Here is a 26,173-nt window from a genome sequence, read left to right as displayed (position 1 = left end):
TCATTTTCCATCAGGACAGAGTTTCCTTACGAACCAATCCTTCCTTTATGCCAAAGGTAGTATCCAGGGTATTCTTGAATCAGGCTATCCACTTAACCTACCTTTTACCCTAATCCACAAAACAAAGGGGAGAGACTACTACATTCCTTGGACACACAGACAGCTCCGTTATTATTTGGACAGAACAAAGCCTTTCAGAAAATCAGAGCAACTCTGTGTCCTATGCTACAGGTGCTCAAGGGAAGCCTATTTCCAAACAGTCAATCTCGAAATGGATAGCCCACTATATACGCTTTTGTTACTCTTTTCATGGTAAAACTGTACCTACAGGCATCAGACCTCACTCCACAAGGGCCACAGCTACCTCTGCAGCTTTCCTCAGGGGGGTTCCTTCCAAAGATATTTTGGAAGCAGCCAATTGGAGTTCTGTACATACTTTCTCCAAGCACTATCGCCTACCATTATACTCCATATCTAGAGCGGGCTTTGCCACTGCAGTCTTGCAGGACATCCTGGCTCCTCCTAGTTCCACTTAGTGCCTACCACCCCTTTTTTAGCTTTGGGATTCTACCCATCTGTTATGACTGCAGTTGTATGCACGATGAACATAGTACAGTTTTGTACCTACCATAAATGTAGATGTTCGAGTGCTAATACAGCTGCAGTCCAGGATGTCCTTCATGGATGCATCTGCAGTCATAACAAATGGGTTGTCCTGTCGTCAGGCAGCCCTTCGGTCGGCCGGATTCCAAAGTCTGGGTCCGGCTTCGGCTGATGTCGCACTCCACCCGACGTCATCCCTGCTGGTCTTCGGGTATAAAAACATCAGCCGACGCCATTTTCCTCAGTCTTTCTTGCCGCGTGGCGCCCGAAGCAGAAGCTGTTCGCAAGTGCCGGTCGGTCAGATCCAGAGATTACTACTACCGAATACTACTTCGAAGACTTCTAAAAAGCTAAGTACCCCGTTGGGGACCCTTTCTTGCCTCAGCCGATGTCAGAAAAAGTCAACAACTGTTTAACTTGTGGGAAACAAATACCTCATAAAGATTTCTACTCTTACTGTCTGCCTTGCTTAGGCCCAGACCACGACGTAGCAGCCTGTTCGGCCTGTGCTTCCTTCAACCGACGAACGCTTAGGCGTCGGTCGGAGTTTGCTGAACAGTTTTTCGGCTCAGATTTTGCATACATTATGCCGTCGGATCCTCCGACTACCCAAATTGTTAAAAACGAAAGAAAGACCGACACTCGCGGTCCGCGGTTTCGGCCGAAACCACGGTTAAGCAAGCCGCGAGTGTCTCTGTTTCGGCCGAAACCAAGAAAACTGATCAATCTTCAGCCGAATCCATGACTACTACTGAGGCTCCTGCTACCTTATCTGAATCAGCCTCAGAAATTTTGCCTACAACTGTGGTTCCTACTGATCTATCAGACACCATCCCCTTGGATATCTCTACTCCAGCACGTGGTGCTGCTAGGCCTCCTGCAGCCATGTCTATTAAGGCCTTTGCCAGGGCTAAAGCAGCCAAATCAGCTAAATCAGTGCCTGTTAAACCACCCTCACTCAGGCCCACTTCTAGTTCACAAATGCTTACTCTGGCAGAAGATTTAATATCCTTAATTAGGGGATCCCAATCTCACCCAGACAGGGCCTCTCAGCCCCAGAAAAGAGACCTAGAGCAGAGCCCCGAGCCTGTGTCCTCTGATGATTCTCATGGATGACTCAGACATTACAGACCAGCCAGAGGCTCCTTTTTCCAATTATGAAGATTCAGATGCTGAAGAATCCATTCCAGCTGCCTCTCCACCAGAGAAATTCTCCTTTGGGGAAACCTTACATGCCATAAGAGAACAATTCCAATGGCAGGGACAAGATTTCTCAGATTCAAGAAAAAGGCTTAGGACTTTTCTGCACTTACCACAACATAGGCCCTTAGCTATACCTCCTGTCCTATCTGTTGTGGACGATGCATTTAATGATGTCTGCACTGCACCTGATTCCTTACCTCCAGCCCCTGCCAAACCAGATAGATTTTACAGGGTGCCAGACACTCATCACCACCTATACAAGGCCCCACTTGCAGACCCCGAAACTATATCCCAGGGGCCTAAGGCAGTAGCCTCGACCACAGCAAAAACCCTATTCCTCTGAAAGGGAATCCAGGTCCTTAGAGATGGGGAAAAAGTCTACACCTCTGCTACTCTCTCAGCTAGAGCTTTAAACTGTCAGTTTCACATGATCCAATACCAAGAGTTTATGCTTGATCAGTTAATTAAAAGCTGTCCTCTGATGAATCTTTAGATAAGAAATATGTATTAGAAATGGTGAATAACATCCAGCAGGTTAGTAACCATTCTTTAAAATGTGGCTATGATGCACTGGAGGCTTCATTTAGATCAGCCATGACTGGCACAGTGATAAGAAGGCATGCATGGTTGAAAGAACAGGTCTTGCCGGATCATGTTAAAGCTAAGCTATTGGATGCTCCTATGGATAAGGCCAGTCTATTTGGGGAACCTGCCCAGCAGGTAATGAAGAAAATGGAAGAAAAGGCAAAATCTGTACAAACAGTTAGATTTCCTACAGGTTCAGCCCCCAAGGTTTAGCAGGAACTGGCCTGCCAAAAATTGGTCCTTTCCTGACTCCACAAGATCCCAAAGGGGCAGGAACAGATGCTCTAGGGGCAGAAATCAATCCAGAGGAGGTGCCTACAGAGGACGACAGTGGCAAGGCAATAACCGAGGCACAGACGCAACCACTGCCACTGTAACAGGACAATCACAGTGACTTGGCTCTGACTCCGCCTACCAGGGAGCAAATAGCAGCACCATTAGGCGGAAAGTTAGCCTTATTCTCGAAAAATTGGCACTATATTACAAAAGACAAGTGGATTTTGCAAACCATAGACCAAGGCTACCGGTTCCACTTCCACACTTTACCAGTAAAAAGAGGAATGCCAAACCTGCCCCCAAATCAAAAAATAGAAGCCCTGCACCAGACAGCAGAATTAATAAAGATAAGAGCTGTGGAAAGGGTACCAATAACAGAACAGGGCAAAGGATTCTACTCCAGACTCTTCCTAGTACCAAGAAAAGAAAAACCTGGAGACCTATTCTCGACCTGTCCATCTTAAACACATACATCATTGTCCCAAAATTCAAAATGCTGACCCTACAGCAACTTCTTCCCATGCTGGGCAAGGAGTGTTGGCTGGTAACTCTAGATCTCAAGGAGGCCTACCTGCACGTCCCCATTCGACCAAATTGCAGAAGATACCTCAGATTTCTTGCAGGATCAGAGCATTATCAATTCTCAGCATTGCCCTTTGGCTTATCTACTGCGCCCAGAGTATTCACAAAATGCCTGGCATCAGTAATCGCTCACTGCAGAGTACAGGGAATCCAAATTTATCCATACCTGGACGACTGCCTGTTACAAGCGGACAACAAAAGCAAGCTGACAACAGATTTACAAAGGGTCATTTACTTGCTACAAGCCCTGGGATACACAGTCAATTTTCAAAAGTCAAGACTGATACCATACCAGAAAAGAACTTTCTTGGGCGCGGAATTGGACACAGTAAAACAGATGGCATTCCTAACTGCAGAAAAACAAAAAGAACTCCCTCTTTACTTCTTGGCATTAACAAAGCAGAACAAACTAACAGCAAGAAAAGTTCTGCAGGCCTTGGGCTTCATGGCATCATGCATAATCTTGGTCCCACATGCCAGACTGCATATGAGAAAGTTACAGTGGTACCTAAAGAATTTATGGTCTCAACACAGGCACAGCTTAGAAACAGAAATACCACTAATCCCATGCTTAAAACAGGAGTTCCTATGGTGGGCTCGGGCATGCCAGTCAAACCCAGGCTTACCCTTCCACAACTTTCGAGCAACCCAAACCATCACAACGGATGCCTCAGACCTAGGATGGGGGCACACATGCTAGACAAATGCATGCAAGGACTGTGGACTCGGACCAGCTGCACCTGCACATAAACCAAAAGAAATGCTGGCAGTAAAACTGGCAATCCTAAAATTCAGACCATTCCTCAAAGAAGGCCATTTGATGATAAGGACAGACAACACCACAGTCATGTGGTACATCAACAAACAGGGAGGCACTCATTCTTACCCCTATGCAGAATGACTTTGGACCTTTGGAATCTGGCTCTCAGCTACAACATCCAGTTACAGGCAATATTTGTACCGGAAAAGAGAACACCCTAGCAGACATTTTAAGCAGAACCACCTCGGATGCTCACGAATGGATGCTACACCCGGACATCTTCAAGGCCATCACAAAGAAATGGGGAATGCCACAAATAGATCTATTCGCTTCCCACAAAATCACCAGCTCAAAAATTCTGCACAAGGACATTCCACCCACTTGCATGGAAGGTGGACTCTCTATCCTTCAGCTGGAAAGGCCTGACAGCATATGCATTCCCACCTCTTCCCTTGATGCACAAGGTACTACTGAAAATCAAAGAGGAACATCCAAGGATAATTCTGATAGCTCCGAACTGGCCAAGACAACACTGGTACCCATTGCTGAGGAACATGTCTCGAGAAAATGTGGTCAATACCCTGATGCCTCTGATGTTAACTCAGAACAACTACAACATCATACATCCAAACCTAAAAACCTTGCAACTGACTGCCTGGAACATCACATAGCAGTAACTAACCCAGACCTTTCACAAAGGGTTAAAGACATTATCCTTGAAGCCCGCAGACCTTCAACAAGAAGGAACTATGCAGGAAAATGGAAAAGGTTCGTCATTTGGAGTACTGAAAGAGGAAAAGATGTGTCGAACATAGATATTGCTAACATTCTGGAGTACTTGGCAGAGCTTCTACATACAGGCCTGTCCTATTCCTCCATCAAGATACATGCATCAGCTATTTCAGCAGAATACAGCTTTGATCCTCCTGTCTTTTCACATCCTCTACTCAGGCAGTTTCTCAGAGGGATCAAGAATGTAAAACCTCCTAGGAAACCACCATTACCAGCATGGGACTTGAATTTTGTACTAGAAAGGTTGGCACTCCCTCCGTTTGAACCAGCAGCAACAGCAGATCTACAACACCTGTCATGGAAAACTGCTTTCCTACTGGCTATTACTTCAGCAAGGAGGGTTTCGGAACTACAGGCCTTAATGGCAGTGCAACCCTTCCTAATCTTCCATCAAGATAGGGTGTCCATGAGAACTAATCCTACATTTATGCCTAAGGTGGTATCCAGAGTGTCTTTAAACCAGGCAATCCACCTACCTACCTTCTTTCCCAATCCACAAAACAGAGGTGAAAGAATAATGCATACCTTGGATGTACACAGACAGTTACGCTACTACCTGGACAGAACCAAAGGTAACAGAAAAACTGACCAGCTCTTTGTAGCCTATGCAACAGGAAGGGAAGGAAAAGCAATTTCCAAACAGACAATCTCCAAATGGATAGGAAATTGCATAAGATTCTGTTACTCCTACCATGGAAAACCAATTCCACAGAACATAAGACCTCATTCTACAAGGGCTACCTCTATATTCTAGATCCCGAGCAGGGTTTGCCACTGCTGTACTGCAAGGGATCCTGACTACACCATAATTATTATTCCTCCTCCCCTAGTTTGGCTATGGTATTCTACCCATTTGTTATGACTGCAGATGCATCCATGAAGGACATAGTACAGTTTTGTACCTACCATAAATGTAGATGTCCGAACTGGATAGCATCTGCAGTCAGGATTACCCTCCCTCCCTTCCCCTCTGCGGTACTCCTAGGGTATTTACCCTCCTAATAGCTAGCTGGGGGGGGGGGGTCTCTTATGGTGTATTTGTTTGTATATATGTACATACATGTTTATTTTTTGTGTTTGCCTTCTACTATTTTGGAAACATTGGCATTTATCCAAAATTTAGCTTTCCAAGAGGGCAATTGGCATCTGGGGCAAGAAACACTGAGGAAAATGGCGTCGGCTGATGCCTTTATACCCGAAGACCAGCAGACATGACGTCGGGTGGAGTGCGACATTAGCCGAAGCCGGACCCAGACTTTGGAATCCGGCTGACCGAAGGGCTGCCTGACGACAGGACAACCCATTTGTTATGACTGCAGATGCTATCCAGTTCGGACATCTACATTTATGGTAGGTACAAAACTGTACTTTTCCCTCCCTCCTTCCCTTCTTGGGACAGGCCTAATGGCTAACACCTCCTCATACAACCTCATTGGGGTATTCTTTTATGGTGTATTTGCTTGCAACTACTGTTTTTTGATTATATTGCATTATTACATAAATTTATGTTTTGCCTTCCTTCTGGGGGCACCTGACATCTGGGGCAAGAAAAACTGAAGAAAATGGCGTCTGCTGGTTCTTTTATACCCCTGTCGCACTGATGTCAGGGAAGAAGCGACGACATCCGATGCCGGACCTAGACTTTGGAATTTGGCCGACCGAGGACCCGCCTGATGGCAGGAAAACCCATCTGTTATGACTGCAGCTGTATTAGCACTCGAACATCTACATTTATGGTAGGTACAAAACTGTACTTTCTGTCCCAGGGTCCATGTCTGCCGAGGAACAGAAGACCTTTTCCTCTGGAGTGGCCACCCTTCAGTCTATTTCTAACACATCCATGAAGTTAATTTATCATGCTGCAGAAGGTGCCTCATGGGTGGCTGGATAAGGCATTGCTACTAGACCAAACCTAGATGCGGCTGTACAATTTTTCAGAACCCTACAAGGTGGCCTTTGTCAATGCCCTTTTCGATGGATTGGCTCTTTAGTCCAGTGGTCAGAGAGGCACTCTCCCAAAGTGAAAAGGATAGATATATCTTGTATGCTGTTGGGATCCACTTCTCTATCCCACAACGGACCTTTTCCAGGAACCAGAGTGGAGATTAGAAGCTGTGGTTCCAAAGATCTCAGCATCATTTTCAGGATTCAAAGGGAGAACTTCCTCCCAGAGGCAGAGGGGAAATGTATATAATGGCAAATGCCCTCGTGGCAGAGCGGGCCCAGTGAATCGAGGGTCTTTTGGGTGTGTCAGAGACTCCCATCAGTGATCCTGAGGGATTGAATGACTGCTAGTCTCTGGAGGCAGTTGGGGGACATTTTGTCTTTACAGCAAACAACCTGGGAAGCCATCAGAAAAGATTGTTGCGTGTTCAAAATTATATCCAGATGTTATTCAGTACTCTTTTTCCAGAAACTCTCTCTAGGCAAAACCCTCTCTGATGTTCGACCCAATCGGGGGGAGGCTGCACCATTGAGAATTTTGATGCTGCTTTCAAAGTGTTCCCCCAACCAGTTCGAATCAGGCATCTACTCTAGATTCGTTTTAGTGCCCACAAAGACAGGGGATCTCAGGCCTATTCTGGACCTTGCCACCCTCAACAAATTGGTTGCCAGTTCAAAGTTCTGAATGGTCAGGATCCAGTCTTCCTTCTGCAGGAAGGGCAGAATTGGGACTGTATGTACTGTCATTAGTTCAGAGTGCTGCCCTTTGGTCACACCACAGCTCCCAATGTGTTCACTAAATGCCTGGCAGTAGTGGAAGTTCACAGGTAGTTCACCTGTGACTAAGGGATTCCATGCGATTCCATACCTCAGATTGGCTCCTAACTGCTTCCCACTAGGCATCGACTCCTAAAAGCCAGAGAATTCCTGTTCCACCTAGCCTCAACCTTGGGCATCATTATCAACCTAAAAAAAGTCTCAGCTTCAACCGGTCCCATCATAGACTTCATCTGAGACCGTCTGGACACCATTCACTTTCTAGCCCTTCTTCCTCCAGACAGAATTTCCACCTTGAAGCCTCATGTCAAACAGATGATGGACACCCCCCCCCCCCCCCCCCAGCAAGTATTGTCCTAAGAGCCTTTAGGTCTATGGTGGCTATAATCACCGTGATACCTTAGCTTGTCTTCACATGAGTATTTCAATGGACCTTAGCAGCCCAGTGGTCCCTCCTGTACTACCCATTGAATCACCCAATGAGGATTTCATGAGCATGCAAAAAAATCTCTTCTATGGTGGATCCAATATGAGGATCTTCTTCAGGGCTGCCCATTCACCCTTCACCCTCCCAAGGCCACTGTTACTATAGACTCTTCTCAGATCAGGTGGGGGGGACATTATTTGGGATAAACAGTCCAAGGCACGTGGTTCCTCCTAGAGACCAGAGACCATGTTGCATATAAATGTTCTGGAGAGGAGTGGTGAGTCTTGCGTTGCAAGCCCTTCATTCCCGTCTCCCCACATGAACTGTTGCTGTTCAGATGGACAATGTGACAGTGGTCTGGCATATCAACAAGCAAGGAGGAACCAGGTCTAACTCCTTGTGTCTAGAGGCAATGAGACTCTGGCAATGGGTGATTTCTTCCAACCGCTTTCTTATAGCAGCACACGTTCCAGGGAAGTCAAACATCCTGGCAGCCAGGCTTAGGACCATTCTGATGCCTCAAGAGTGGCCTCTGAATCCTTCAGTGGCAAGTATGATCTTCCAGAGATGGGGTTAACCTTGTTGCAATCTTTTTGCATCTCCCTTCCTGAGAAAAATTTTGATTGCGAGACACAAACCGTCCATGAGGAAGCTATACAATAGTAAGTGAAAGAGATTCTCCATTTGGGCGCATCGGAGCAATCTAGATGCTTTTACAGCTCCTGCTATGTTAGATTTTCTGGCTTGTACATTTCATAATGGAGCTAGTTTTTCTATGGTGAAAGTACAATTGGTGGTAACTTCCAATTTTCACATAGGGGAAAATTAGTATTTTTCTAGCCTCATGCACATTGTGCAAGGCCTTTTTAAAAGGTAACTTTTTCCATGCCCTTCTATTCCTATGTTGCAGTACTCATGGTGTGGGATTTCCTGCCTTCAGGCGACTCGTAAGTCGGCTCCTATACAAAAGCGTCAGCTTGACTGTTGCAGCTGCGTGGGACGTCACATATAGGGCCATAAACCAGGGACCTTGTGTGACATCTGCACGCACAATCCTCAGAACTTTTCTGCCACAGATGACTTTGCATCGTACGATCGCTCTCCAGACGTCTGATCATTTATAGATAAGTAGATAAGTAACCAGTTGGGTTTTTTTGCATTTCCAGACAAAATCCTTTCAGTGCTAGAGGACCATCCATATTGGGCTAAGGGTTTAGCAGTAGATGCCATAGTGGTTGAGGCAGCAATGAAGACGGAACTTGCAGAAGAGAGTTCATTCCCCATTCCCCTAATCCAAGACTCCAGGGCAGTGGACAGGGTAGAGAAGAGGGTGTATGCTGCTTCAACCTTAGCCTTATGGTCTTTTAACTTCATGGCACACTTCACCAGACTCGAGGGGTCTGATCGAGGAGCTCTCAGATAGCAGGAGCTGTCTGAGAAGGTACAGGATAAAATGGTCTCCCAGCTTGCGATCCTTGAATCTATTTCTAACTCGTCCATGAGGCTCATTGAACACGCAACTGAAGGGACGACTAGAGCAGCGGGTTCTGGTGCAGCTATAAGGAGGCATGCCTGGATGTGCTTGTGTGAATTTGCAGGGCCATTTAAGTCTTCTTTCATCAATGCTTCGTTTGGGGCCAAAAAGGGCCGATCCAAAGTCAGAGATACCTTTGCCAGGTGTGAAAACATGGAAAGACCCTATCTGCCCAAGGCATACGTTTCTCTGCTCCCCAGTACTCCTATTCCAGGAACCAGGGGGGCTGAAAAATGTTGTTTAAGAAAGCCCAAGGGCCTTTCCAGGACACATGGCAGTGACTCCCCTCGGGGCAGGGGGGAGCTACAATGGAAGACACCAACCTCATGGCAGAGTTGGCCTGGAAAATCAACATTGCAGAGATTTGTTCTCTGGGAAAACCCTACCCATTCTCCTGAAGGGAGGCCCAATTGCTTACGTCTGGAGGCAAATGGGAGAAGAAATTATTTGCATCCGCTAGTGTGGCAACAAATGACCACAGATGCTTCTGTGCTTAGGAACATTGCCAGAGAATGCTACATTCCCTTCATTCTGTCTCCAAAAATAAGAAGAATCCCTGCTGTTCCACCCAATCAGAGGGATCAGGCAGCACTGGAAATTCAAAAGCTTCTAGAAAAAAAGTAATCCAAGAAGTCCCACCAGATAGGATTTGGATTTTACTCAAGGTTCTTTTTGGTGCCAAAAAGACATGAGACTGGAGACCAATTTTGGATCTCAGCATTTTGAACAAGTTTGTTTTGAACAAGTTTGTTCAGCAGACAAAATTCCAGATGGTCAGTTCAGTCTATTCTTCCCTTCTTAGAGAAAGACTATTGGATGTGTTCTTTAGACCTCCAGGACACATTGCCACATAAAAATGGACAAGTGCTAAAGAAGGTTCATCTTTTGGCTGGGAGAAGTCACTGTCCATTCAGAGCTCTGTCATTTGTTCTCAGCACAGCCCTCCAGGTGTTCACCAAGTGCATGGCAGCAGTAGCAGCTCACCTGAGACTGCATGGACTCTAGTGTTTCCATACTTTGGAGACTGACTCGTCATCACTCCCACCAGGCATCTATTGGAACAGGCAAGAGATTTTATTCTACATACTTGTGCTTGCCTAGGTATAACGGTGAATCGTACCAAATCTCAACTGACTCAGGAATTGGAGTTTATAGGAGCCTGCCTGAAAACCTCTTTCATAGCTTCCCTTCCTCTTCACAGACTACAGAAGATAAGGTCCCAAATAGAAGTTATTCTCTCCAGTGACAGTGTACCTGCACTATTAGTTCTTCAGGCTCCAGGATCCATGGCAGCGGCCATCACACTGGCTCCACTAGCAAGATTTCACATGAGACTTCTACAGTTGCTTCTAGCCTGCCAGTGGTCCATCCTCACTCATAAGTACCAAATTTAAGTATACCAGTACCTGAATTAAAAACACCTTAATAAACCACAAGTACTGTCGGCAAATAAACAGTACTTATGGTTTATTGTGGTGTTTTTGAATCTTGGTACTGATATACTTAAATTTAGTACTTTTGACTTTGTGTTTATATGAGTTTTATCAGCTTGGTTGCTATTGTTTGATCTTAGTGTTTCACTGTTGCAGTCATCACATTTGGGTTATCTGCCTGCATATAGCCGTCAGACGGCCTCACTACTAGAGTCTTTGGAATTCTGCATCGGATGCTGTCACTTCTTCTTTGACGTCAGGTCATCAGGGGTATAAAACATGCAGACGACGCCATTACATCAGTCTTTCTTACTGTGTGGTGCCTGAAGCAGAAGCAGTTCACAAGTGCCGATCGGCCGACTCCTGAAATTTTCGTTTTCGAGTTTCAGACCGAAGTCTTCTAAAAAGCTAAGTACCCCTTTGGGGATCCTTTTTCTTGCTCTAACCGATGTCAGTAAAAGTTAACAATTCTTACCTCTGGAAAGCGATTTTCATTCTTGCTGCATTCCTTGTTTGGGCCCAGACCACAACATCCCTCGTTGGTTTTATGCCTTGTTCAACGCCCGTACTATTCATCAGGCTATTTTTGCAGCTAATTACTTTTGTACTCTGAAATGGCTTCGTTAAGCCATCCGACTACTGATCTTCCGAAAAAACGTAAGGATAAAGACAGACTGCATAGGTCCAAAACTGCTGATGACGCTTCTGTTAAGCTAGTCGCCAGTACTCAGTGAGGCACTTCTGCAGCCCCTGATACCCACTACTTCATATTCGCAGGCCTCTACTGAGACCCATTCGGAGTCTGGTATGCCGCGAGATCCATTCTTTGACTATGGAACCTGCAGATGTCTCTACCTTGGATGGGTCATGAGCTGCTGTGCAGGCACCGGCTTCTGAGGGTGTATTCAGGCCTACAGACATTCATATTAAACCGATGCCATCGTTTTCATCCAGGCCAAAAACTCTCACTACAGCTAGAAAACAGGCAACCAAACTGCAGGCTCAGGACCATATGCCTAAAAAAAAACAAATGCTTAGAATGTCTGAAGACCTTATTACCTTAATTAGGGGAAGCCAGCCTTCTCCTTCTAAGAGACCTAGAAATTATTTTCTTTCTGATTCCTCTGATCAGGAATCTGATATTTCTGCTCCTTCTGATTACCAGTATTTGCCCTTATTTACTTATGAGGATTCTGATGCAGAGGATTCCATTCCCTCTGCATCCCCTCCAGAAGATTTTTCTTTTGGTGAAACCTTGCATAGTCTTAGGGAGCATTTCTGCTGGGAAAGCCAGGATTATTCTGAGTCCAAAAAGAGACTTTGGGAATTCTTATTCATCTCTCAACACAGGCCTTTAGCTATCTCTCCTGTTCTGGACATTATAGATGATGCTTTCTTGGAATCTAGCCTTACACCAGACACTTACCAGCTCCCAGTAAACCTGACCGGTACTACAGAGTACGTGACACTCGAGTTCCTCTTCAAGAATCCTTCTGCGGATCCAGAGACCATTTCCCAAGGACCAATAGGCTTTAAGGCTACTGCTGCCAAAAATCCTACCCCTTCTGATAGAGATTCTAGAGCCTTGGACAGATGGGGTAAGAAGGTACACACTTCTGCTACTTTGGCCATTAGAGCTTTAAATTGTCAGTTTCATATGTTAAAGTATCAGCAGCATATAATGAGAATACTTAGACAGAAAATGATGTTGATTCCTGACTGTGCTGAACACACAATTGCAAGATTTAATGCTTTCTGCAAAATAGGTTGGTAAACATACTTTGCAATGTGGTTTTGATGCTTTAGAAGCATCTTGCAGGGCCACTGTCACTGGGTCTGTACTTAGACGGCATGCTTGGCTTAAGGAACAAAACTTGCCAGATCATGTTAAAGCTAAGTTACTGGATGCTCCCTTAAACTAAGACCACCTTTTTGGCAACAATGCAGAAGTCATCCTCAAAAGGATGGAGGAAAAAGTTAAATCTATGCAAACTGTTAAAGATTTCCTACAAGTACAGCCTCCAAGATTCAGTAGGCATTGGCCTTCAAAGAACTGGTCCTTTCCAGGCCTTCTCTGTCCAAACCCAGGAACAGCAGACCACCTAGGCTACAGTCTCAGACTATGCACAGATCTAAGCAGTGGGGGGCTCCCACTTACAAAGCAGGGAGTAGTGAGCCACCCCCCTTATGGAAAAATGGCACAATGACTTAACCTTAAACCTTCCAAGCCATGTTCTACTACCTGCTCCCTTAGGAGGAAAGCTTGCCCTGCATGCAAAAAACTGGGAACTCATTATCCAGGGCAAATGGGTTTTGAACATAGTTTCCCAATGATACAGATTCCACTTCCACACACTACCGACCCCAAATGGTTGGCCAGACCTACCCCCAAATCAATGGGTGGAGACCAAACTGCAGGTTCTCTCTCTTCTCAACAGGGTTATTCAACCTGTCCCAGCAGATCAAAGGGGGCAAGGTTTTTATTCAAGACTTTTTCTGGTACCCAGAAAAGACAACTCCTGGCGTCCTATCCTGGACTTCTCTATTCTCAACACCTTTCTGGTGGTTCCAAAATTCAAAATGCTAACTCTTTAACAGCCTCTTCCTATGCTAGCCATGTATGCCTGGCTGGCAACCCTAGACTTAAAGTTCGCTTACCTGCACATCCCAATAAGAGGATCCTGCAGACAAATACCTACGTTTCAGGATGGGCTCCATGCACTTTCAGATGTTCGTGTTACACTGCTGCAGTCATTACACTTGGGTTATCCTGCCGTCAGGCGGTTCCCCAGTCGGCCTAAGTTCCAAATTCTTGGTCCGGCGTCTGTTGCTGTCGCTTCTTCCCTGACGTCAGTGCGACAGGGAAAGATGCAGCCGACGCCATTTTCTTCAGTCTTTCTTGCCGCGTGGTGCCCGAAGCAAAAGCAGTTCGCAAGTGCCGGTCGGCCATCTCCTGAGATTTTCATTCCGAATCCAGAACCAAAGTCTTCTACAAAGCTAAGTACCCCGTTGGGGAAACTTTTTCTTGCCTCAGACCGATGTCAGTAAAAGTTAATAACTGTATTTCTTGTGGGAAGCAAATGCCTCATAAGGATTTCCATTCTTATTGTATCCCATGCCTAAGCTCAGACCACGACGTCACTGGTTGTCAGTTCTGTTTGATTTTGCCCGACATTATTTTGGCAGAAAATTCAATTACACCATGCCGTCGGAACTTCCGACCGGAATACATAAAAAGCGCAAAGACAAGGACAGGCATCCGAGGCCCAAAACTGAGAAAGCCTCTTCTAGGCCAGTCACCGGTTCTCCTGTTTTCAGCGAGGTGCCTTTGCAGCCCCTGACGACCGCTTCTTTAGAACCACAGGCTGCCTCTGACTCCCACGTGGAGATGGCTGGGCCTTCGGACGCACAAGATTTTCAGCCTACCGAAACTATTCCTTCAGAGGCATCCGGAGTAGCTGAACAAGCCCGTAGCTTCAGAGGGTGTTTTCAGGCCTACTCAGTTAAGCATTAAATCTTCTGCTAAGCCTAAACCTACTTTAAAAACAAAGAAACAAATGCAGCATTCCCCAGGACAGGCCTCCATGCCTAAGAAACAAATGCTCAAAATGGCCGAAGACCTAATCACTCTGATCAGGGATCCCATCCCCCTCCTGATAAAAGGCCTAGACAGGATGCAGACTATGACTCATCCGACCAGGTATCCATCTCTTCAGATTCATCATCAGACCTAGGATACTCTTTACCCCCTTTTGAGGATTCTGATGCTGAGGAATCAATTCCATCAGCCTCTCCGCCTGAGGACTACTCCTTTGGGGAAACCTTACATACCATGAGGGAGCATTTCCATTGGGAGGGCCAGGATTACTCAGAATCCAAGAAAAGGCTCAGAGACTTCCTCTTATTACCTCAACACAGACCCCTTGCTATTCCGCCAGTGTTAGATATTGTGGATGATGTGTATACTGAATCCAGCTTAAATCCTGATTCTTTACCTCCAGCCCCAGCTAAGCCTGGCAGATACTACAGAGAGTCCCTGACTCTCACAAATTTCTTTATAAAAGCCCTGTTGCTGACCCTGAAACTATTTCTCAGGGCCCCAAAGGAGTTAAGGCCTCATCAGCAAATAATCCAGTCCCCTCTGATAGAGATTCAGAGCATTAGACAGATGGGGGAAGAAAGTATATACATCCGAAACTTTAGCAATGAGGGCCTTAAATTGCCAGTTTCACATGCTAAAATATCAGCAATATTTGATGTCTCAGTTGAAACAAAAAATGCTTCCAGACTCAGATCCTCCTAATTTTAAGGAAATGCAGGATTTATTGCATGCAGCTGAACAAGTGGGAAAACATTCTTTGCAATGTGGATTTGATTCTTTAGAGGCCTCCTGTAGAGCAGCAGTTACAGGTTCTGTCATTAGAAGACATGCTTGGTTAAAAGAACATCTGTTACCAGATCATGTTAAAGCAAAACTATTGGATGCACCTTTGCAGCAGGATGTGTTACTTGGAGTTAAGGCAGAAGAGGTATTAAAGAAAATGGAGGATAAGGCAAAATCTATGCAAACGATGAAGGATTTCTTACAGGTTCAGCCTCCTCGATTTAGCAGAAATTGGCCAACAAAAAATTGGTCCTTTCCAGTTACAGACCTCAAAAGGATAGATACAGACGTCCAAGAGGTAGAGGTCAACCACAAGGTCCTTACAGGCCTCGACAATGGGATGCATCATCCCAGAAAGAAGGGGAAGACAGGCCCCAACCATATAAAAAACAGCCCAATGACTTCCCACTACAGCTGCCAAACAGTTTTCTCTTGGCAGCCCCCTTGGGAGGAAAACTGGCACTTTTCTATCACAATTGGCATATGATCACCAAAGACAAATGGGTTCTCAGCATTGTATCTCAAGGTTACAGGTTCCACTTTCACACTCTGCCAAGGTTACAAGGAATGCCAAATCTGCCACCAAATAAATGGGCAGAGGCTCAAAAACAAACTACAGCACTCATGGGCATGAGAGCTATTCAAAAGGTACCACCACAGGAGCACGGACAAGGATTTTACTCAAGACTTTCTGGTTCCCAGAAAGGACAAAGCCTGGAGGCCCATTCTGAATCTTTCTCCTTTAAACACTTACCTGGATGTTCCAAAATTCAAAATGTTGACACTACAGCAGCTTCTTCCCATGCTGGGCAAGAAAGCTTGGCTCTTGTTCAAGAGAAATCTTGACCAATGGATGGGAGATCGCAGATATACCCCAGGGATTACCTCAGTGTCACTGCTCAACAGAGGCACAGCAAAATAATGGGTATAGTTCCCCATACTAAAGGGGTGGCGTAAGCCACAAAACTATGGGCTAGGCTTGTAAATGCCCTCGGGCAGATAGCCTAGTATGAACCTATGAACTGTGGACAAAACAAATGAAAAATGAATGGACTAACAGGAACTGGAGGACTGAAACCACCACAAAGTCGAATTTTACCTAGGTTTAGTCTTTATTCAGACGACTTCAGAACAAATGTTAAAAAATGGTCACACACCAGAATTTATACAGCTTAAGATGACATCATTGATCAATTAGTCAATTAAAAAACTTTCATCATGCTTAAAGCAACCTGAGCGCACACACAAGCAAACAACTTAATAATATGATAGCATACTGCATTAATAATAAAAGGTAAGTACTTCATAAATCAAATCAAAAGTTACTTAACAAAACATAATAAGATAATGAACACTAAACCCCCCACCATTTAGTGTATAATAGTGAGCTAAATACAACCATTATACATGACAAGTCGAATTGTTGACTAATCACCCAAAAACGTGTTTCAGTTTCAAGATTGGGGCTATACTGATGTGGTCATTAATGCCAGGAAAAACTGTTGCATTCAACCTAAGTTGCCACCTCACCTCACTAATGTCTAAATGCAAATCTAAAACCCTACCTTGTGCATCCTTAACTATGTTTTGCAATATACAAAATTTAAAATAATGCCCACCATGCATTTCAATGTGCCTGTATAGGGCATTGGTTTTCCTTAGCCTTTTATCTGACAGGTGCTCATTAATCCTGTCTCTACAGGCTCTACTAGTTTTTCCAACGTAGAACGCCGGACACTGTGCACACTGTGCCATGTACACCACATTTTTTGTATAACAGTCAAAATGCCCATATAATCTAATAGGTACACCTGTCACTTGTAAGTTTAAACCTGTTTGTAGAATGTGATGACACACACTACATCTACCACATTTAAATTTCCCAACTGGCCTACCAGTTACATTGGAAAAATTGTCACCCTTCTCTAATTGTTTCAATGACCTTGCCTTCCTAAAAACACATTTAGGATGACTACCAAGCTTATGCATTACCAAACAGTCCAACCTAAGTAACTTCCAATTATTGTATATGATGTCCCTAATATTGGGAGCATCATAAGAATAGGTGGTGATGAAATAAAGGTTCTGTTCTAGAAAATGACTACTAATATTGTTAGTTGCAGGTAAAGTTTGGCCATCATTGCCAACATTGACAATTTGATTACTTCTCTCCTGGCCCACTATTGTGGGATCTATACTTATTCTCCCTTTAATTAGTGGCCAATACACCCCTTCATCCCTCTTCCGTTTAACCTCTTCTACTACAGCTTGACACATACCTTCGGGATATCCTCTCCTAAGAACATGCTCATTATAAACTCCACTTCCTTCAAAAAGTCTAACGTCACTAACCATCCTGGCAGCCCTGACCATCTGACCTTTAATAATTGCTCTTTTCTGGTGGCCAGGGTGCCAACTGGAATAACAGAGATAAGAATTTGAGAAAGTGGCTTTTCTGTGGATGTTAGTGGACCTCAAGGAGGCATACCTGCATGTTCCTATCAGACAAAACTGCAGAAGATACCTCAGATTCATAGCTGGTTCAGTGCACTACCAATTCTCTGCACTGCCCTTTGGCTTATCTACTGCACCCAGGGTCTTCACAAAGTGCCTGGCACCAGTAATTGCATTTTGCAGACAGAAAGGAATTCAAATTTATCCATACCTGGACGACTGCCTGATTCAAGCAGAGAGCAAGGGCATTCTTCTAAAGCATCTGGTGTTTGTAAAAAAGTTAAGTTGCCTAGGGTACACAGTAAACGAAAAGAAATCAAAGTTACTGCCCTCACAAGAGAGAATAGTCCTGGGTGCCAGCTTGAATGCAATGGCCCAGATGGCTTATCTCACGCCAGACAAGCAAGGACAACTGACTCAGTATTTTCAATTGATGGCAACAAGAACCCAACTCCCTGCAAGAAAAATTCTGCAGTCCTTGGGTTACATGGCTTCTTGCATACTACTAATTCCATATGCCAGACTGCATATGAGGAAACAACAATGGTACCTAGAGAGTGTCTGGTCTCAACACTGGCAAAGTTTGGAAACAGTTATACCACTAATTCCTTGCCTTCAACAGGAGTTTCGATGGTGGGCTCAAGTTTGTCACCTCAACAAGGGACACCCTTTCTCTCAACCCACAGTCAGGCAAACACTGACAACAGATGCATCAGATTACGCCTGGGGAGCACACATGGCAGGAAAATGTATTCAGGGCAAGTGGCCTGCAGAACAAAGGCATCTTCACATCAACCAAAAAGAGATGCTAGCTTTGCAAAATGCCCTTATAGCTTTGAAGGACCTTCCGCATCCAGGGCAACTACTACTAAAGAGACCAAACCACAGTTGTGATACATAAACAAGCAAGGGGGCACTTACTCTTATCCCCTCTGCAGACAAGCCATGACCTTGTGGAACACAGCACTAACCTATCAAGTTCATCTGCAAGCACAATTCCTGCCAGGAGAGAAAAACACACTGGCAAACGACTTAAGCAGAAACATCCTAGATCCCCACGAATGGGAATTGAATCCACAAATATTCAGAATGATAACACAAAAATGATGGAGCCCATACATAGATCTGTTTGCATCCCCAATGAACTGCCAGCTACAGAAATTCTGCACAAGGACTTAACCATCCACAAGCATGCAAAGTCGATGCGCCCTCATTCAGCTGGAAAAACCTACAAGTATATGGTTTCCCACCACTACCTCTCCTTCCAAAGGTACTCGTAAAAGCCAGGCAAGAAGAGCCAAAGATGATCCTTATTGCCCCAGACTGGCCATGCCAGCACTGGTACCCAATCTTAAAGAACTTAGCACATAGCACAAGGACCACCCTGGGTTTTGCCTCAAATCCCACATCTGACTCAGCACAACAATCAGATACTTCACAGCCAGCTAAAGACTTTAAACCTGGCTGCATGGAAAATTCCTTAGTCAAGCAAGCAATGCCTCTCTCCAAAGCTGTTATGGATGTCATTCTGGAGGCCAGAAGGCCTAGTACCAGGAAAGCCTATTCGGATAAATGGAAGAGATTCTGTGCCTGGAACCAGGCTCACAGCCTTGACCCTCTTGTCCCAAATATTCCTCGGATACTACAATATTTAACTGAGATGCTGGACAAAGGCCTCTCCTTTTCATCCATCAAGATCCATGCCTCTGCCATCTCTGCTCATTACAACACGGATCCATCAATTTTCTCTAATCCCTTGCTAAAACAGTACCTCAGAGGGGCTAAAAACATAAGACCGCCCCGTAGAGCACCTACTCCAACTTGGGACCTCAACTTCGTGTTGGAAAAATTAACTTCACCTCCTTTTGAGCCAGCTAAGACAGCAAATTTAAAATATATCTCTTGGAAAACTGCTCTGCTCCTGGCAATAACATCAGCACAAAGAGTTTCAAAATTACAGGCACTAATGGCAGTGGAACCTTTCATCATTTTCCACCAAGACAGGGTGTCTTTAAGAACAAATCCTACTTTTATGCCAAAGGTGGTATCAAGTGTGGCTCTAAACCAAACTATTCACTTGCCAACTTTTTATCCAAATCCACAGAATAAAGGGGAGAGACTACTGCATTCTTTGGACATGCACAGGCAGTTACGCTTTTACTTGGACAAAACCAAAGCTTTCAGAAAAAACTGAGCAATTACTGGTAGCATATGCTGCAGGGGCACAGGGAAAAGCCATTTCAAAACAACTATTTCAAAATGGATAGGACACTGTATACGTTTCTGCTATATACACATGGGAAACCTGTACCTAACAGCATTAGATTGCACTCCACCAGGGCAACAGCCACTTCAACTGCCTACCTCAGAGGAGTACCTACCAAGGACATTTTGGAAGCAGCAACTTGGATTTCTGTACATACCTTCAAGCATTACCATCTGCCTCTATACTCTAAATCCAGAGCTGGCTTTGCCACTGCAGTGCTGCAGGGCCTTATAGCCACCCCTAATGCCTTATAGAACCAGCCATCCTACCTGAACTTTGGGATTCTACCCAAGTGTAATGACTGCAGCAGTGTAACACGAACATAGTACAGTTTTGTACCTAACATAAATGTAGATGTTCGAGTGTATACACTGCTGCAGTCCAGGTTACCCTCCCTCCTTCCCCTCTTACTTGCTGGTACGTACCTATGTCTTCTACCCTTTACTACCTATGGGGAGTATTTGCTGGTAGCTGAAAGTTGTTGTTTGCTTTTCTTGTGTATGTTTTATTAGCAATTTGAATTGCCTACCTTTTTGGGGGCACCTGACATCTGGGGCAAGAAACACTGAAGAAAATGGCGTCTGCTGCATCTTGTATACCCTTGTCGCACTGACGTCAGGTAAGAAGCAACAGCAACCGATGCCGGACCAAGACTTTGGAACTCAGGCCGACTGGGGAACCGCCTGACGGCAGGATAACCCAAGTGTAATGACTGCAGCAGTGTATACACTCTAACATCTACATTTATGGTAGGTACAAAACTGTACTTTCTCTGCACTTACCTTTGGCTTATCTACTGTGCCCAGGGTGTTCACAGAGTGTCTAGCTCCAGCCATTGCATTTTGCAGGCAGAGAAATATGCAAATGTACCCATACTTGGACGACTGATTCTGGCAGAAAGCCAGGACTTGCTATTACAACACCTGGCATTCATAAAGAAACTTCTAACCTCACTGGGGTGCACAATCAGCAAAAATAAATTTCACCTAGTACCCTGCCAACAGATTGTATTCCTGGGAGCAAGCTTGAACACAACTTCCCGGATGGCATTCCTCACTCTGGAGAAACAAGTTTGACAACCTACTTCAAACTATTGGCCACAAAACCCCAGCTATCTGCAAGGAAAATACTGCAAGCTCTGGGGTTCATGGCCTCTTGCATTCTACTAATTCCTTATGGAAGACTGCATATGAGGAAACTCCAGTGGTATATAAAAAGCCTATGGTGTCAACATTATCAGGACCTGGAGACAATGATTTTTATCATTCCTTGTATAAAGACAGAGTTCTTCTGTTGGGCAGAGGCCTGCTACCACAACAAGGGACTCCCTTTCACTCTACCCCCTGCCACCCAAACCTGAACAGATGCATCAGACTATGCATGGGGTCTCACATGGCAGGCCAGTGCATTCAGGGCAAATAGAACCCGAGACAGATGCACCTGCATATCAATCAAAAAGAAGTGTTTGCTGTACAGAATGCTCTGACAGTCTTCAAAGACCGTATTCTTCCACGACAACTATTGGTAAAGAGAGACAACACTACAGTTGTGGTACATAAAGAAGCAGGGGGGAACCCACTCCTACCCTCTCTGCAGACTAGCTATGGCTCTGTGGGACACAGCCTTGAGCTACCAAGTACACCTACAAGCACAATTCCTGCCAGGCAAACTAAATTCACTGGCAGATGACTTAAGCAGAATCTCATGGACCCACATGAATGGAAGCTAGAAATGGATATTCAACCTCTTGAGGAACAAATGGGGGACTCCAGAGGTAGACCCGTTTGCCTCCCCTCAGAACTATCAATTGAACAAATTCTGCACCAGAACTCCCCACAGTCGGGCTTGGAAATTGGATGCCCTGTCCTTACCTGGGAAAGCCTCTCGGTTTATGCCTTTCCCCCTCTGCCTCTCCTCTCGAAGGTTGTACTAAAGATCAAATAGGACAAGCCAAGGACAATACTGATTGCACCAGACTGGCCACACCAACACTGGTACCCCCTCTTGCACAGTATGACACTGCTACAACCATGGCACCTGCCTCAGACCCCTTCCCTGCTGTCCCAGCAGGTGAGCTAGATTCTGCACCCTCAGCTTCAAACCCTGAACCTCGCAACCTGGCTAATTCCTTGAGCTCTCCTCTAGCTTTCCTCAGTAAGCAGGTGCTGGATGTCATTCTGGAGGCAAGGAGGTGTAGTACTAGAAAATCCTATGCTGAAAAGTGGAAAAGATACTGTTCCTGGAGCCAGGCTCAAGGGATGGGCACAACGGTGCCCAGCGTGCCTCATATATAGTACTTAACAGAAATGCTCCACAAGGTCCTATCCTTCTCGTCAATTAAAATTCATGCCTCTGCCATTTCAGCACGTTATAATACTGAGCCACCCCTCTTCTCTCACCCCTTTCTAAATCAATTCCTTAGAGATGCCAAAAATGTAAGACCCCACAGGAGAGCTCCCACTCCAGCCTGGGACCTTAACTTTGTATTGGAAAAACTCACTCTCCCCCCCCCCCCCCCTTTTGAGCCAGCTGCTACAACAGAGTTGGAATTCCTTTCTTGGAAAAAAGCCTTCCTTCTAGCCATCACTTCAGCTAAAAGAGTGTCTGAATTACAAGCCCTCTTGGCAGTGGAACCCTTCATTATCTTCCATGCGGACAGGGTTTCCCTCAGGACTAATCCTTCCTTTATGCCCAAGGTGGTGTCTATTGTGGCCTTAAATCAGTCCATTCATTTGCCTACTTTTTTTCCCTAATCCACAAAAAAGGGAACAAATACTGCACTCTGGATGTGCACAGACAACTTAGGCTTAGTCCTGTCCAAATAGAATCTATCAGAAAATAACAGCTGCTAGGTAACTTTTCTGCAGGGGCAGATGGGAAGACCATTTCAATGCAAACTATTTCCAAATGGATAGCCCATTGAATTTCTGCTACAAGCACCATGGAAAACCTACCCCACAGGAGATGAGATCACATTCCACCAGGGCTGCATCTACCTCTGCGGCATTTCTCAGAGGAGTCCCTACCAGAGACATCCTAGAAGCTGCTACCTGGAGCTCTGTACATACCTTCAACAAGTATTACCACTTGCCTCTCATTTCTAAATCCAGAGCTGGATTTGCCACTGCAGTCTTGCAGGGATTAATAGCTGCCCCTAATGCTCTTTAACTTCCTCCTCCCTTCCTTAGCTTTGGGAATCAACCCAAATGTGATAACTGCAACAGTGAAACATGAAGAACATAGTACAGTTGTTTACACTCACCATAAATGTAGATGTTCGAGTGTGTATTCACTGTTGCAGTCCTGGTTACCCTCCCTCCAGCCCCCTGACTTCTCTTGGCTCTACCTCTCCTTGTTGGTAGATTTATTTATTTTTTCTTGCATATTTACTTTTTGATGGGGGTTTACCATACCATTTAATTGCTTCCTGTTGTGGGGGCACCTGTCATCTGGAGCAAGAAAAACTGATGTAATGGCATTGGCTGCATGTTTTATACCCCTGACATCAACGAAGAAGCGACGGCATCCGGCGCAGAAATCCGAAGACTCTGGTATTCAGGCCGGCTGAGGGTCTACCCTGCAGGCAGATAACCCAAATGTGATGACTGCAAAAGTGAATAAACTCTAACATCTACATTTATGATAAGTGTGTACACAACTGTACTTTCATCCTCCCTCATCCCCTGATGCATCTCTGAATCACCGACTGCTGCAAGAAGGACTTATCCTGGTGGATGAAATCGGACGTAATTCTTTTAGGCTGATCATTTGTTTCACCCCAGCTCAAGGCCATCGTGACCATGCATGCTTCTCAGATGAGGTGGGGATTATCTGGGCAGAGCAGTCCAAGGCCCTTGGTCCCCAGTGGAGGCCAATTTGCATATCAGTGTTCTGGAACTGAGGGCAGTGCTGTTAGCGTTGAAAGCCTTCCAAGCTGTCCTCCCTCTAGGGACAATTGCAATTCAATCAAACAACATGTCGGCAGTCTGGTACTTCAACAAAGAGGGCGAGCAAAGTCTTGCCCCCTGTGTCAAGAAGCTATCAGTGTGTGGCAATGGGTGACATCCTTCAACCACTTTCTGATAGCAATGCAAATCCCGCAGAGCTCGAACGTGATGGCAGACAATCTTAGCAGATGCATCCTCCTACCTCACGAGTGGCCTCTCAATCCCAGAGTGGTGGAGATTTTCTGTTGCTGGGGCCAGCTTTGCTGCAACATATTAGCATCACCTCTGAACAACTGAACAATAAGTGCAGCAGCTACTTTGCCCTAACACCCCCTCGGGGGAGTCCCCATGAGATGCTGTCCTAAACGATTGACTCAGGACTATTCCACACTTTTCCCCGTTGCGCTAATACCTCTCTTCTTGAAGAAAGCAATCGGGTTGAAGAGCAAAGTGATTCTGATTTGCCTCATTCTGTTCTTGACAGTTATGTTCTCCTTTCCTTGGCCTTACCTACTTCAACGTCCATGAACTCTGGGCCCAGCTCCAGACCTCCTTGCCCATCCACAGGGACTAGTTCACCCCGATCTTAAAAACCTCAAGCTTACAGCTTGGTTACTCCCGATTCAGTTGATCGCCAGGCAAAATAACTTCTCTTCAGTTCAAAAAATTTTGTTGGCGTCACATAAACCATCCACTAGGAAGTTCTACCACAGTAAGTGGAAAAGATTCTCTATTTGGACATGTGATAATGGAATTGATCCCTTTGTCACCAGTTGAAAAGGTTTTAGAATTCTTAACTACCCTTTTCAAACTGGGAGCTGCTGCTTATACCTTTAAAGCTTCTGCTATTTCCAACTTCCATAACTGCTTTGAAAAGCATTCGATGTTCTTCATCTCACATTGCTGCAGTCCTTACACTTGGGTAGTCCGCTGTCCACGGTCGGCCCGAATATCAAAGTATAAGGCTGACGGTCAGAGCGCATTTAACTGACGTCAGGACGTCAGGGTACAAATGCGCATGACCGGCGTCATATCCTCAGTCTTTTTTGCCGCATGGTCCGATGCAGAAGCAGCATTGCAAGTGCCGGTTGGCGTTCTGAGATTTTTCGATTTAGAAGTTTCAGACCGAGTTCAAAGTTGGCTAAGTACCCCGTTGGGGAATATTTTAGTTTTTTCTTGCCTCAGTCATTTACCGGATGTCAGAAAAAGTTAATTGCGTTTCTTGTGGGAAACAGATACCGCATAGAGATTATCATACTTTGTGTATTCCTTGCTTAGGGCCTGAGCACGACGTTGTTGGCTGTCGCTCTTGTGCTAGATTTAATAAACGCACTGTAAAGAGAAGGTTGGATTGTGCAAGGTTAGTCTTTGGGAAGCGGTGCAATTATAAAATGCCGTCGGATGCTCCGACGCCCGCTTCCTCGAGGAAGCGCAAGGACAAGGCAGTTAAGCCTAGGCTAGAAGAACCGTCTGTACCGGACGCCGGTTCTTTAGAGGTGTCGGTGGAGCCGGTGGCTCCACCGGAGATTTCTTTGTGTTCCCAGAGTGAGACCTTATTATTGCAAGATGTGGCCTCTCAGGAGGCAAGTCAGGCTGAGGGGGCTTCTCAGGTTACTATACTCCCCTCCCTTCCTAAGGTGGCTAGGCCCTCTCCTTCTGTTTCTAAGGCTTCTCCCAGGGGCAGGCCAGGTTTAGCTTCAGTTGGTGTTACCCCTAGCTCTTCAGGTACTATGCCCAAGAAGCATATGCTTAAAATGGCAGAAGATTTGATTACTTTGATTAGAGGTTCTATGCCCCCTCCTGCTAAGAGACCTAGGGTGGAGCCTGAGCTGGGGGGTTTGGAGCAAGCTTCAGATGTTTCAGAGTCTTCGGCTGAAGACTTGCAGGAGTACTCTCCTTATTCTGATTCTGATGTGGATGATTCTACTCCTTCTGCTACTCCTCCTGAGGATTTTTCTTTTTCAGAAACTCTTCATTCCATGAGGGAGCATTTTAAGTGGGAGGGTCAGGACTTCTCTGATTCCAGGAAACGGCTTAGGGAATTTCTGTTTTTACCCCAGCATAGGCCTTTGGCTATACCTCCTGTTTTGGATGTAGTGGAAGATGTTTTTACAGAGGCTTCTCTTAATCCTGATTCTTTGCCTCCTGCTCCTGTTAAGCCGGATAGGTATTACAGGGAGCCTGAAGTTCACAAGTATCTTTTTAA

General features: G+C 45.3%; 1 protein-coding gene across 3 annotated transcripts in view; it reads left to right on the top strand.

The window, feature by feature from the left end:
- The window catches only part of CCNB3 (cyclin B3), a 1,510,800-nt gene that overhangs the window by 774,831 nt on the left and 709,796 nt on the right, over positions 1-26,173 (top strand). The gene's annotated exons all lie outside the window — the stretch shown is intronic.

This window comes from Protopterus annectens, chromosome 15.part0 (genome assembly GCF_019279795.1).
Source record: "Protopterus annectens isolate FY-2018-M chromosome 15.part0, PAN1.0, whole genome shotgun sequence".
Classification (NCBI taxonomy): Eukaryota; Metazoa; Chordata; order Ceratodontiformes; family Protopteridae; genus Protopterus; species Protopterus annectens.
Note: the sequence above shows the minus strand (reverse complement) of the source record. Positions and strands in the feature narration are given on the sequence as shown.